Source organism: Balaenoptera borealis, assembly GCF_965194805.1.
Source record: "Balaenoptera borealis genome assembly, chromosome: 14".
In the NCBI taxonomy this organism is placed as follows: domain Eukaryota; kingdom Metazoa; phylum Chordata; class Mammalia; order Artiodactyla; family Balaenopteridae; genus Balaenoptera; species Balaenoptera borealis.
In genome coordinates, this window is record NC_138875.1 from 42557487 (window position 1) to 42571641 (window position 14155).

A 14155-nucleotide genomic window follows, 5' to 3' on the forward strand; every position below is an offset into this window, starting at 1 on the left:
CGCTCTCCTCCGTGGCTCCGAAGCTTCCCCCCTCCGCCACCCGCAGTCTCTGCCCGCGAAGGGGCTCCTAGTGCGTGGAAATCTTTCCTCCTTCACAGCTCCCTCCCACTGGTGCAGGTGCCGTCCCTATTCTTTTGTCTCTGTTATTTCTTTTTTCTTTTGCCCTACCCAAGTACGGGGGGAGTTTCTTGCCTTTTGGGAGGTCTGACGTTTTCTGCCAGCGTTCAGTGGGTGTTCTGTAGGAGCAGTTCCACGTGTAGATGTATTTCTACTGTATCTGTGGGAAGGAAGGTGATCTCCGCGTCTTACTCTTCCGCCATCTTCTCTCCTCCCCAGCAAATAGTTCTTAAAATAGAATTAGTACACAAGAGTACTATGTATTTAAAACTTCATTCCTTGAATACATATTTATTTATTAACTTTAGAAACCTATAATAATTAGTTATATAGACAGATTTATATTTCTCTTCTATTTTATTTTTTTTAACATCTTTATTGGAGTATAATTGTTTTACAATGGTGTGTTAGTTTCTGCTTTATAACAAAGTGAATCAGCTATACATACACATATATCCCCATATCTCCTTCCTGTTGCGTCTCTCTCCCACCCCTCTAGGTGGTTACAAAGCACTGAACTGATCTCCCTGTGCTATGCGGCTGCTTCCATTAGCTATCTGTTTTACATTTGATAGTGTATATGTGTCCATGCCACTCTCTCACTTCGACCCAGCTTACCCTTCCCCCTCCCTGTGACCTCAAGTCCATTCTCTACGTCTGTGCCTTTATTCCTGTCCTGCCCCTAGGGTCTTCAGAACTTTTTTTTTTTTTTTTTTAGATTCCATATATACTTGTTAGCATACGGTATTTGTTTTTCTCTTTCTGACTTACTTCACTCTGTATGACAGACTCTAGGTCTCCATCCACCTCACTACAAATAACTCCATTTCGTTTCTTTTTATGGCTGAGTAATATTCCATTGTATATATGTGCCACATCTTCTTTATCCATTAATCTGTTGATGGACATTTAGGTTGCTTCCATGTTCTGGCTATTGTAAATAGAGCTGCAGTGAACATTGTGGTACATGACTCTTTTTGAATTATGTTTTTCTCAGGATATATGCCCAGTAGTGGGATTGCTGGGTTGTATGGTAATTCTATGTTTAGTTTTTTAAGGAACCTTCATACTGTTCTCCATAATGGCTGTATCAATTTACATCCCCAGCAACAGTGCAAGAGGGTTCCCTTTTCTCCACATCCTCTCCAGCATTTATTGTTTGTAGATTTTTTGATGATGGCCATTCTGACTGGTGTGAGGTGATACCTCATTGTAGTTTTGATTTGCATTTCTCTAATGATTAGTGACATTGGACATCCTTTCATGTGTTTGTTGGCAATCTGTATATCTTCTTTGGAGAAATGTCTTTTTAGGTCTTCTGCCCATTTTTGAATTGGGTTGTTTGTTTTTTCAATATTGAGCTGCATGAGCTGCTTGTAAATTTTGGAGATTAATCCTTTGTCAGTTGCTTCATTTGCAGATATTTTCTCCCATTCTGAGGGTTGTCTTTTCATCTTGTTTATGGTTTCCTTTGCTGTGCAAAAGCTTTTAAGTTTCATTAGGTCTCATTTGTTTATTTTTGTTTTTATTTCCATTTCTCTAGGAGGTGGGTCAAAAAGGATCTTGCTGTGATTTATGTCATAGTGTGTTCTACCTATGTTTTCCTCTAAGAGTTTTATAGTGTCTGGCCTTACATTTAAGTCTTTAATCCATTTTGAGTTTATTTTTGTGTATGGTGTTAAGGAGTGTTCTCATTTCATTCTTTTACGTGCAACTGTCCAGTTTTCCCAGCACCACTTATTGAAGAGGCTGTCTTTTCTCCATTGTATATTCTTGCCTCCTTTATCAAAAATAAGGTGACCATATGTGCGTGGGTTTATCTCTGGGCTTTCCATCCTGTTCCATTGGTCTATATTTCGGTTTTTGTGCCAATAGCATTCTGTCTTGATTACTGTAGCTTGGTAGTATAGTCTGAGGTCCAGGAGCCTGATTCCTCCAGCTCTGTTTTTCTTTCTCAAGATTGCTTTGGCTATTCGGGGTCTTTTGTGTCTCCATACAAATCGTGAAATTTTTTGTTCTAGTTCTGTGAAAAATTCCACTGGTAGTTTGATAGGGATTGCATTGAATCTGTAGATTGCGTTGGGTAGTATAGTTATTTTCACAATGTTGATTCTTCCAATCCAATAACATGGTATATCTCTCTATCTGTTTGTATCTTTAATTTCTTTAATTAATTAATTTCTTTAATCTCTTTCATCAGTGTCTTATAGTTTTCTGCATACAGGTCTTTTGTCTCCTTCAGTAAGTTTATTCCTAGGTATTTTATTCTTTTTGTTGCAATGGTAAATGGGAGTGTTTCCTTAATTTCTTTTTCAGATTTTTCATCATTAGTGTATAGGAATGCAAGAGATTTCTGTGCATTAATTTTGTATCCTGCTACTTTACCAAATTCATTGATTAGCTCTAGTAGTTTTCTGGTGGCATCTTTAGGATTCTCTATGTATAGTATCATGTCATCTGCAAACAGTGACAGCTGTACTTCTTCTTTTCCAATTTGGATTCCCTTTATTTCTTTTTCTTCTCTGATTGCTGTGGCTAAAACTTCCAAAACTATGTTGAATAATAGTGATGAGAGTTGGCAAACTTGTCTTGTTCCTGATGTTAGAGGAAATGGTTTCAGTTTTTCACCATTGAGAATGATGTTGGCTGTGGGTTTGTCATATATGGCCTTGATTTTGTTGAGGTTAGTTCCCTCTATGCCTACTTTCTGTAGGGTTTTTATCATAAATGGGTGTTGAATTTTGCTGAAAGTTTTTTCTGCATCTATTGAGATGATCGTATGGTTTTTCTCCTTCAATTTTTTAATATGGTTTATCACATGGATTGATTTGCATATATTGAAGAATCCTTGCATTCCTGGGATAAAGCCCACTTGATCATGATGTACGTTTCTCTTAATGTGCTGTTGGATTCTGTTTGCTAGTATTTTGTTGAGGAATTTTGTATCTGTGTTCATCAGTGATATTGGCCTGTATCTGATCTATTTTAGAATTCCTAGTTATTATATAGTCACTTTGCTTTATTATATATTAACACCATAAAAATGATATGAAAAATATTTTTGTACATTAACTGAGTACATATCCTATCGCAGATATTACGTTAGGAATGGGGGGACAAAGATGAGTAATATTTAGTCTCTGGCTTCCAAATCCTAAATATTACCTAACATTTAAGTAGCATTTTCTCTTGCTGGACATTCTTATGAGAAATTTATGTATACTTACTCCTTGAATTTTTATAAGAATTCCATGAGATAAGTACTATTGTGCTATTGTTTTCCACATTTTGAAAGGAGGAAACTGAGGCACAGAGAGATTAGTCATATAGTTTGTCATTGGAGTCTGTGCTCACTGTCCAGCTAAAGTCTAGAGACTGTATCTAAGCCTTTCTACAAAAGGGAGCTGCTTAGAAAAAAATGGATTTTGACCCACTCTTTGCCCCCTTGCTGTGGGCTCTAGTGTCTTAGCCTCTTTCCTCAGAACTGCCTTGGTGTCCATCTTCAAGATGAGTTTTCAGAAAAATGCTCTCTCCCCTACTCTTCCCACCAGCTTTCCCTAAGACAAACATTGTTATAGTTTAACAGATATATTGATTATTATTTGGAAAACAGGGACTCAAAAAATAATACAGTGGAGAAAATGATAAACAAACTTCTAACAGCTGTGGTTGCTGGCATTCATATAAGCTTGGTTGGTTATAACTCGCAAAATTCAAATCTAAGTTGTGACACTTTCAGCATGACCTACTTTAAAAAACTTTTAAAAAATAAATAATATTGTCTTTTGGGGGCAGGGGAGCTGGAAAATACATAGCATGATTGATTTCCAGGTAGTTAGTCTTAAAGGAATAGCAGATGGTAAACATTAGCTATAAGAGCAGGAAATTATTTCTTCACCATATTTCTTTGAGCTAAGAGATTCTTTAGGAATAAGTAATTCTGGTTGGTTGATTTTGAAAATAAACCATATGTTGTTTACATGTTTTGGCATTTATCCAGTTTCCCTGAAGATGAGAGTGAAAATGAAAAAAAAAAACAGCCTCTTACTAATTAGATAATAATGAACATAATGAAAACAGGTGCCGTAAGTTTTTGAATTATGAGAATGTATTTTCAGAACAAGCTCTGGGAGTAGGATCCTGGGGGGGAAAAGTTCTGCATATACCTATGAGGTGAGTACATATGTGTCCTGGAGATATATCCCAAGGTACACATTAAACAAACTTAACTGTTATTTCTTACTATGTTAGAAATCAAAAACACAAATCAAAATGAGTTTTCAAATGCCCTGTTCATTTGATATGAATTACTAAATGTAAATATCTGTGTTATTTGCAATATTGATGTTCTTGTTAATATCATAAAGCATTTCATACATATTTGGGTGATAAGCAAGAAATAACTAAAGATAGCCTGATGATTTTTCTAGAAAACCAGTAGGACATTGAAGTTTTTGAACCTGTAGATTCCCTCGCCTCTGAGTGACAGCAACATCCGTAGGTCCTGTTTCCTCTCTTTACTGGAAAGAGTAGATGTAGATGATGCAGATTCTATTGCTTCAGCCACAAAGGGGAGTAATCACAGCTTCCTGTGGGGGAAGGGTGGTGCTTAGTAAGAGCTGCTCCTGACATAAAGGACTGAGAAATGGAAAGGATAATGGGGAAATCAAGGAGTAAAAAAGACAGTGTGGATGACTCCCTGGGTGAGATCCTCATTCACGGTGGTAGTAAACTGAACCTTGGCTGCAGAGGGGGAAACTGGCCCTGTGTCCTTTCCCTTCCAGTGAAGGAAATGGACGTGTTTGAATGCACAGGAATGTTTCTGAAGAAAAATGAATATTCAAAATAGGACACAATTAGGGCAATTCAAATACATTAATGACTATTTAAAATATTTAATAATGTATATGTTAATTATTTTCCAAAAATATAACTGCTGTTTGAAAATAATATATAAATCTGCCCTCATACAGTATGACCTGATACTAGATCTCTTCTGCTGTTGCAAATACACTTAAATTCCACTGATGATTATTTTTCTAAATGATTAATGCTCATTGTGATTATTCTCTGGCTAATATATGTATGCAAAATGTGGCTGCAAGGATTTGCTTATGTTAGCATATCCCCTCCCCCACCCTGAAACCTCAAGGCTCCAGACGTTTATGCTGGAGAGAGAAAATGGATGTGTGTGTGTGTGTGTGTGTGTGTGTGTGTGTGTGTGTATCTAACCTTCAAGTTGATACAATGGTGATGATGTACAAACAACAAAAAAAGATAAAGCCTTCCCCTTGATAATGCCGTTCGCAACATACTAATATCATTTTAGAAAAACTTAGAGTAAGGAGAATGATTTAAATTTAAGAGAGGGTAGTGTTTTAAAAGAGCTATACAGAGCATTTAAAATTGGAAATTTAATATAACCAAGAATGGCACTTTTATTAAAGAATGCTGTGATCTTCCAGCCATGTTCTTAACCAGTGCTCACCCCGTAGCAAAATGCATAGATAATCAGCAACCCAGCCTGTCAGTAAACTTGTTGGGAGATTAAATCCTAAAGGAAGGAGCCCATAGCCCTGGAGGAAAACTGAGTGAATGTTTCCCTGAGTCTTTGAAGGCTCATCTCCGTAGTCCCACTGCTAGAATGTGCTCTGTTGTCATAGCAACACCATCTCCTGCTTCATACAGGAAAGATTAGCTCTTACTGTGCAGAGGAGAGAATTTAGGGGAAGTCAGACTAATCCCTGGGTGCACTTGGAGAGAAAGGTTGGACCTCGCCTGAGGGATGCTGTCTCTGCCATGATAGAATTGGCCTGCCACAGACACTGGTATTTAAGTTGAAGAGCAGAATTCACAGTAAGTGTCAGCTCCTCCAGAGTAGAATATTGATGAATGAGGTTTGTCTAAGTCTTGTTGAAGACTGTCCCATGCAGCAGTAGAAGGACAGCAGGAGACTCTGATGAGACTGCCAATGTTTTCCTAGTTTAGATGGTATTTAAAGGGTTGACCACATCAGGAACTTGAGGACAAATTTTAAATACTTTTGAAACGTCCATCTAAAATCCTGGGAGCAAGTCAAAATTAGATAGGCAAAATGTATATATATATGTATTATATGCTTTGGGCACTTAATTTATTTACCCTAGGTTTTTGTGCATTTAAATTTAAAATTTCATTGAGAGAAAGAAAAAGAAACTCATGAAAAAACCTATATGTCTAAGCAGGTGTGTTTCTTCAACACTCAAAGTGATGAGAATTCATTTTAGGATTGTATATGTTCTTTTTCTGTTATGCATACATTTTTTTGAAAATGCTTTTAGAAACATACAAGTGGTAGAGTTCTTTTAAGGTAGTTATAAAATTATAAAACGGTATTCTTTGGGTAAGATTAATTTATTTAAGATTAATTTATTTAGCTTTTCTATTTGAGCTGCTACTTCAACTTCTCAGCATAAAGCATGTGCAATGTGTAAATCTTTCAGGATTTTCTGTTGCTTGCCTCAAATGGATTTTGTTCTAGGGGGACTGTCTATACGGATTTATTTAGATTTTTTCCCCCTTGGTTGAATTTGTACATTTTTTATGCAGTTAGTAAGGATTGCATGTATTCTAGCTAAAGTGCTGGGAAACCTTGTTATGGATTTGAAATGTTTGATTTTGATAGCTATTGTGGAGATGTCCAGTCTGTCAAAAACTTAATTACTTCAAAGTACACTTTAATCCACAACCGAAAATTTAAAAATTCTTTTTCAAAAATATATAGATTTTACATATGATATTACTAATATGTAAATTGAGTGGTTTTGACTATCAGTGTGTATTGCCCTGAAAGTACATATGTTTTTTATTTAAAGCATTTATGGTAAAAATTGTATCATGCTGTGTTCATCATGTTTTTCAGATGTTTTGATTGTGACCATATATGTATAGTGTGTATTTAGAAAGTGAGTTTTGTTTCCCATGGACCAAATCCTAGGCTACTAATGTACTAGCGCACTACAACTACCATCACAGTCTATGCTAAATATAGCCATTATCATAAAAAATATTTAATTGCCATTTGATATGTGCTGCTTTATCAGAATGAACGAGATTTAGGTGTTGCTGGAAAAGCAGAGCACAGATCACATATATACTGCTTTTCTCTTAAACTTAATGCTAGAATAGACTACATGTTTTAGATTTAAAGGAACAATTACATTAAAAGCTACGTAAAATTATTCTCTTCATATGTCAGGAAAAACACACAAAACCATAAGGGTGGTACTTGGCTTAATAGCATTCAACTTGTAACCATGCAGAAGCCTGGTGCTCTCAAGAAAATGGAGACAAAGCAGGAAGTCAGGAACCCCTTTCATTAAAAGATTGCAAATTATTGTAACAACCTCTTTTCTATGATTTCTGTCACTAGTTCAGGGTAGGACCCTTAAAAATCACAGAGAGGAAAAGCAAATCTGCTGTTCTCCCCCCGACCCCCATCCTCAACGCCCAGCCCTGCAGAAAGCAAACTAGAGTCACTTATCTCTCTTCATAGACTTTGGGCAAAAGTGAGCAAACCAATGAATGACCTTATGCTAAAAAGGGAGAAACTTCGGGTCTACTCTATGATGCTAAGCTCAGAATGAATAGAACAGGACTGGGAAAGAAGAAGGATGGCTAATAAAAAATGGGCACCATTTACTGAGATAACAATGAAATGTACAAATATATAATTGAATAATAATTGAAAAGTAAGTCAAGGATTTAGTCCATTCACTACCTTAACCAATGGTTTTGGAGAGGTATTCTTAACCAGTGTAAAGAAAAAACCCTCAAAACTTGTTATATCACTTAGAATTTTCCATTTCCTGTGTTCTGTGGTTGTTATTATCATCACCATCATCATCATTATTTTAGAAATACAGTAATGATTGAACTGGACCCAGATGCTATAGGTTGAAGACTAGTGGGACTTTGTCACATCCCTGAGGCAGGGTTTGCTTTGGGCTCCTAGTCTGTCAAGGTCTTGCTTGGAGAGGGAACAGGTCATCCTTCAAAGCCTAATTATTCCTTGAAAGGCACTGCTTCAGGAGTTTTTGAAAGAGCGAGTTGCTCCATTCTTGAACAGGTCTCAGAGGTTTGAAATGTCATTTGGAAAGTCCAAAAGTCAGTTTTAAGGATAAAAATCCTCAGGATGTAAAGGTCTTCTGAAAGCTCTGGGGTTACTAGGTGATCTAGAAATGGTCTGAGCGTTTGCATGGGGAACCAGAATACAGAAAAGAGAAAGAGGAAACAATGGCACAGGAAAAATTACAACATAAACTTCTGCTGGAGAACTCAACAAACAAACCCACTTGGGAGGCATTAATACATGATTTGCTAATGGTCAGTTACTATGTAAACTGAGGATAGGTTCCAAAACTACCCAGTATGGTTGATGATTGGCATGTGTATTATAGTAAATATTAAAAATAAAAATCTTCAGCACAAAAGGTAATACTGTGATATGAACACTTTTTGTACTTGCTTTTAAAAATCAAACTAAGGTTCAATTTGACTATTTATGTAAGATTTGATTCTATGACACATTGTTGGTTGGAAGGCCACCTGAGAACTGTGATTTAGCAATGATGCCTCTTTTTAAAATTTTGGGACTTATGTTGATGTAAAAATCTTCTCTTCAAATTTTACTTTAACTCTTTAAGTTTTACTTTGTATGTCTCAGGACAAATACGTAAGATGCTAAATTTATGTTTTCTTAGGGTTGCATGTAAGCAAATGGGTGGCATGGTGCATAGTGTATGGGGAAGGTGGCTGGGGCAGTTGTTGAAATCCAGTTGTAGAAAGACCAGAACGTCAGTCTGGGCTTTGTGCTTTTGATGATACATATTTTTGAGGGAAGTTGGGGACCAATGAGCGTTTGTGAACCAAGAGTGAAAAATAGGAGCAGTTCTCTGTGAAGATGTATCCTACACATGTGGGGTAGGATGAATAGATGGTCTGAATGATAGTTAGAGAAATGAATAGGATGGAGAGCCTAAGCTAGCATAAAAGCACTGACAATTAAACGTAGTGAAGAGATGAAAAAGAAATTATAGACATGTAGTCTATGGAATTTCATGTGTGAATTTATACAACCAAGGTTTATCTGACCTCTGCCAAGTGACAGGCAACAAGACAGATGGTAAGAATTACAGAGCAAAATGCTAAAGTTCAGGCATTCATCAAAACAGTCTGGTGAGAATGACTGTAAGATAGAAAATCAAAATATCTGTGGTAAGCAGTGTAATAAAACAAGCAGAAGATAGACTTGGCCAATGATTGGATAGCATTAAAGAACCTTCAAACCCGAAACCCATGGGTGCTATTGCTAGACAGAGGGAAAGTCAGTAGGAGGAGGGGGTTTGGGAGGAGAGTGGCGATGGTAACTGCGGCAGCTGTGAGTTTGATTTTGGACATCTTGTTTGATAGATAAGCCTTAAAAACAAATACTGAATTTAATTATAGTAGTTATCTTGGTTTTTTGGTTTTTTATAAATTTATTTATTGTATTTATTTGTTTTTTTGGCTGTGTTGGGTCTTCGTTGCTGCGCGTGGGCTTTCTCTAGTTGTGGCGAGCGGGGGCTACTCTTTGTTGAGGTGCGCAGGCTTCTCATTATGGTGGCTTCTCTTGTTGCAGAGCACGGGCTCTAGGTGCGCGGGCTTCAGTAGTTGTGGCACACGGGCTTAGTTGCTCCGCGGCATGTGGGATCTTCCCGGACCAGGGCTCGAACCTATGTTCCCTACATTGGCAGGTGGATTCTTAACCACTGCGCCACCAGGGAAGTCCCTGTAGTAGTTATCTTACTCATAATGTAGTTTATTTTAGCAGGTCACGTTACTACATGAAATTTCCTAGCATCTTAAGCATTTATTTTACTACTCTCTGTATTTTGTTTCCTCTGTAATATTTGTATATAGCAATTAGAATATGTGAGAACTTGACATGTATTTTCCTTTTGAAGTACAACTTTTTTAGTGTGATCAAAAAGAAGTTTAACTTTCGTTACTGGAGTCTGACAATTCTAAAATTTAATAGTTTTTAACTAGGGAACTTTTGTACTCTGCTCTTGGCATTAATATATGATAAAAATAAATTCAGTACAAAGGAAAAAAGTATATATTTAGCTGAATTTTTGAGAAAACCACTTTTGTAGCTTACCCAATTAGCTAGGGACAGAAGTATTTTGTATTGCCTTTTTTATCTGGATAACTGGCAGAATTTTCTATTACTGTCATCCTGAAATGATAATAATTGTAATGATTACGATAGCAGCCTCAACAACGAACATTTTTGGTACTTTATAATTTTTGGGAAATAAAAACAATCCTGCCCCCTAAAAGACCCCTCTATACCTATATAGAAGCAAGAAAGAAAACACAATTTATTACAGAGTAAGGATGTAAGGTGACATGAAAGCGACTGCAGAGTCTGGACAATTTCACACATATTTATACAGTAATGTAGAATAAAAAACAATTCCAACTTCTTTATCTCTTTGAGAGATAAACAGACGCATCTGTGATGTCTCCTGTTCGTCTTGTGAAAGAAAGCCCTGAGCTAATTCTGGAGGCATGCATTTACAGTTTGAAGGGTCAGAAGTCCCAGTCTTACAGGGAAAAATCAACAGGTTTGTCCTCTTATCACACCTATGTATTTTCAAGAAGATGCCCTAAGGAGGGGATGGTGGGGAGGCAGCTACCTCTCTCCTCAAAGAAAATTCATTCGTTTATCCTTATGCAGTGCACCTTTTTGCACACATTATCACATTTAATTATCAAATACTGCCGGACACATATAATTACTGTTATGTCTCAGTTTTCTGAATGAGGAATGTTAAGCTTAGAGAGGTCAAGGAATATTTTTAAAGTTGTATAACTAATAGCATAGCATTATTCCAGTTCACTCTTTATCTCACATTCTTATTTCTAAAATGAGGCATTGTAGAAACTTGTTTTTGGATGCTCCGTGGAGAGGTAATGATGAGGAAACAATTATTTTTATTGTCTTGTCTTGAGTTTCTATGTACACGTAAGTCTTGTGTTATCAGTAAGCAGGCTATTGGACACAGTCTGGTCCAACTGTTATGTATAGTAACTACATCATGGAATTATTTTGGGAATTAAAGGAGATAACTGATGTAAAGACACTTGCACCACACTTGGTGTTTAATAAATGATAGTAGTCACTTAAGATTACAGAAACTTATTCTATTCCAGGAAAAGGAAAATGATGAAGACAATTGGAGGGGTTTTTTTTTGGGGGGGGTGAAAATCATTTATTAACAATTACAATTACACGAAGTAAGTTATTAATTAAATTAGATTGCCTAATATTTTGACAATTGGGGGTTTTAATGGAAAGAATGCTGTCATGAGACTCAGAAGATTATTCATCCATCCATTCATTGATTCATTCATTCAACGAGCATTTAAAACCATTACTCTGGACGTCCTTCTGCCTGGGCACACTGCAGGAAAATGAAAATAACCAGAGGCTGCGTCTCCCCTCACATATGATACCAAACTATTTCTTGATATAGATCAGACTGGGGCTAGATGCTCTGCAAACATTAACTTCTTTAATCGTATCACTTGTCATGTAATGTAAATACTATACCTGTCTCTGCTGTCCCTATGAGAAAACTGAGGCTCGGAGAGATTATGTCCAAACCACGCAACTTGTAAGTGACACACCTGCATTTGAATTTATGTTTTTCTGGCTGCAAAACCCATTCTCTTAACCACAGTATTATTCCACCTATTGCCCAACTGTGAAACGTACTATGATGAAGGTTAGTGCCATACAAGTGCTAACAGAAAGGAGTATGTGGCAACAAGGTAGGGGTGGTCATCTAGGAAGGCCTTTGCAGATACACTTTTTCTTTAGCAGATAGAACTTTTCTCTATAATAACTATTTCAAGGAATGGTTTGGGGAATTAAAGGAGATTAACTAATACAAAGAAACTTGCACTGTATTAGGTGCTTAATATATATGATAGCAATCACTCACAATCCCTCATCCACCAATTTAAGTCTCAATACTGCTCTGGATTTTCTTTCCTTTTCTTTCTTATTCTTACGTCTTTGATTGTTTCATAAACAGTCTGTGAATATACATGCTACCTCTCCTTTCACTTTGCCTACAACTTTGGGAGATTTCTAATCAAAGATCCATAGACAGTTCTTCTAACATCTGATCTTCAATGTGAATGTACTGGGGTTCATAACAATTGGGATAGAAAATGATGGAGATATTCCTTTAAACTTTAGAAAACACGATCATGTTTTCTGGCACAATTTTCATTTTCAAACTTACAGAGAGAAAGGGGCTTGGTGGGAGGGAGGTCTTGAGAGCTTTTCATTTTTAAAAGTGAGGGTACCATTTGTAGCTAGGGAACTTGCTTCTTTCTCTACGCAGACTTCATTCATAGGTTTCACTGAATGTGTTGTAGAGAAGGATAAGAAAATTAGAGCCAGAGAAAAGAAAGGGTAGAGTTTATAATCAGGTCTACAAAGGAGTCTGTGTGTCAATATCTGAGTCAAAACATCAAAATATACTAAAGATATTCAAACTTTGTGACCTGTAGAAAAAGGTTTTCACTTTTTGGTCCTGAGTTCTTGTCTATGTATGATTTTATCCTGCAGCCTGATTCTGTACTTTTAAATTGCATGCAAAACTTAATGCAACAAAGCCTCTTTGTTTCAAAGCCTCTTTGAAAACTATTGCTTTATCTATGACAGAATCACTGATATCTCATACCTCTTAGTAAGAGCTAACTATAGGATTGTAAAGTTTAGCCTTGTATAATAAATATTAAGGACAGCAATCCACATTTTACTATAGCTAATATAATGATTTGTTGAACAAACCTAAGGTAGATTTTGAAAGGAGAGTAAGAAATTAACTTGATTGATGCTATCTATGTCTTCCAACCTTGTCTAATAACGGTCACTCCTATTAGTTAAAAAAATAAGAAAAAGAATGAAAAATTACATATAATGCTTTTCTAATAGCTGGAAAGAAGTTTTCAAAATTTAGAAAATCCCAGAAGCCATGACTTTATTAGAGAATACTACACATGTATATCCTCTCTCTAGAAATTGCTTTAAGCAAGTAGGAAATTTAAAAGTGATGACTAATTTTTTTTTTTTTACTGTAGGTAATAAGGTCCCAAGGGATGACTGTTACCCATAACAGGAAGGAGACATGTGCTTCTCTTAGCACCTGGAAAATAGAGAATATCAGGAATCTTCTTTGCCTTTAGTTCTTTCCTCTGTTTGTCATTCTTCACAGTGGGGAGTGGGGGAAAAAAGGCTCAAAAATGTGATTTTTTTTTTCCTGTTTATTTTTTGTTACAAATCCTTACGATATCTTTCCCAAGTTCTTCTCTTAAGGTTTCCTTAGAGCTTAGAATTTTAGCCTGTTAATTGAGCATGTTTTCTTCTTGACCCCAAGTCTTAGTTTTCTTAGTGAACCATCCTCTCTTAAAATTTATATGATAGTTTTCAACTATGATATAGTTGAAACTATTTCAAGAGAAATAGCAGTGGTGGGACTCACATGATATTATTAGTAACTCTTTTATTTTAAATATATTTTAAGTGTTTGAGTTTTGGGGAATTATCAGTGAGAAGCAAATTATGCATTACTGGACGTGTGATAGAAAATTAGATTTGTAATCTGGCAAATATTTGCGTCATGCTTTCTCCATCCTAGAATAGTTTCGGTTATCCGATGAAATTATCCACAGTGCACTACATGACCCTTGCAAACTCAACATGGTCTCTGCACCCACACCTAACCTTTTAGAAACTAAAAGGATCTCTTACTGATTTAACAGTAACAGAGGGGAAATTCAGTAGATAGTTAAAATATAAAATATACTTCTGACCAAACTTATATGAACAATTTTGGTAGAGAATTCTGGGTTATGTCACTGTTACTGGTGCATGTCAGATATATTTTTTGTTGTTGTTTATCCACTCCATGTTACCTAAGTTAGAAAGAAAAGGGGA

At 36.3% G+C, this 14155-nt stretch overlaps 1 protein-coding gene across 10 annotated transcripts in view; it reads left to right on the forward strand.

The window, feature by feature from the left end:
• Positions 1 to 14155, forward strand: part of NOL4 (nucleolar protein 4) — a 410102-nt gene that overhangs the window by 184054 nt on the left and 211893 nt on the right. The window contains exon 1 of one of the 10 annotated variants that reach the window (XM_082354312.1): positions 5876 to 5973. The exons of the other annotated variants lie outside the window; for them this stretch is intronic. The gene's annotated coding sequence lies outside the window, so the exon portion shown is untranslated. Of the gene's footprint in view, positions 1 to 5875; positions 5974 to 14155 lie in introns of those variants that run through there. 10 annotated transcript variants of the gene reach the window in all.